Source organism: Microtus ochrogaster, unplaced genomic scaffold (genome assembly GCF_000317375.1).
Source record: "Microtus ochrogaster isolate Prairie Vole_2 unplaced genomic scaffold, MicOch1.0 UNK14, whole genome shotgun sequence".
In the NCBI taxonomy this organism is placed as follows: Eukaryota; Metazoa; Chordata; class Mammalia; order Rodentia; family Cricetidae; genus Microtus; species Microtus ochrogaster.
This window is the reverse complement of record NW_004949112.1, coordinates 1,438,547-1,439,677: the sequence shown is the minus strand read 5'-3', so window position 1 is coordinate 1,439,677 and position 1,131 is coordinate 1,438,547.

Genomic DNA, 1,131 nt, shown 5'->3' with positions numbered 1-1,131 from the left:
AAAAAAAAAAAAAGTGGTCTGGAAGTGTGGCACAGCACCAGAGCCCTTGCCTGTAGCCTGCCAGCCGGTGCAGGCCGGACCCAGTCACCACTGAGAAAATAAAGACAAGAAATGAGTGATTGAGAGAGTACCTGGGGAGGGGGTATAGGCCTGGTCCTTAGACCTGGGGGCAGCTCTAAACAGACACCCCCTCTCTAGCTAGATAAAGCCAGGTGACGAGACCTCAGCTCCTGCTCACTGCAGCTCGGGTCTTAAGAAGTGTCCAGGGTCTGTGTGAAGGCCTAAGCATCCAGCAGGGAACTGTGAAGGACTTGCACAACAGAGCACTTTTCTGCCTGAAATAACAGGAAATGCTGTCACCTGCAGCAAAATGCACAGCCCAGAGGCAGTTGCTGCGTTGAGTTGGACGAGCCAGGAGACAAGCGTGACCTCACAGGGGCAATGTGAAAAGAGGGGGGAGCAGGCGGGTGTTCCACAACCAAGGGGAGCAGAAAGCAGGAGCAGGTTTGGGTGCAGTGTGTAGGATGGGGTAACCAGTGTCAGAATCAAGCACAAAATCTTAAGAGGCGCAGGAACGGGTCCTCTCAGCACAAAGAAGGGTTGAGTGTCTGAGGTGGGGGACAAAACTCCATGTCGTCGCCTCTTCTCTCCTAGCACTCAGTGTCCCTCAGATTTCATAAGGGGACTGTGCAGCCCCAAAGTGGCTGAACCATTTTGGAGACCCAGGAACTGGACACAGTGGAGACGACATGTTCTCCAGAGCTCCACCTGAAGAGGCCAGCTGACTCCAGAGAGGAGGGGGGCAGAAGGCAGAAGACAGCAGAGGCCCACGGAGTCCCTCCGGGAACTGACTGAAAGGCTCCTTCGCCTTGGAGGATCACGGAGGTGCAAAACTCCTGGAGCATCAGGGAATGGCTGGGTTGGGGGTGGGGAAAGGAGAAGACCAGACATGGGGCATGGAAAGATGGAGAGGTTTAGTGCTCTGGAGATGTGAGCCCTGGGTGGACTGGGAGCTGAGAGGAGCTGAGAAGTGCAGACAGATTCACAGACAGTGCTGTTGTGAGGAGACTCTGGGGCTGGGGGCAAAGCACAAGCGGGTGAAGAGGCTACCGCACTAGTCCACGATAGTCC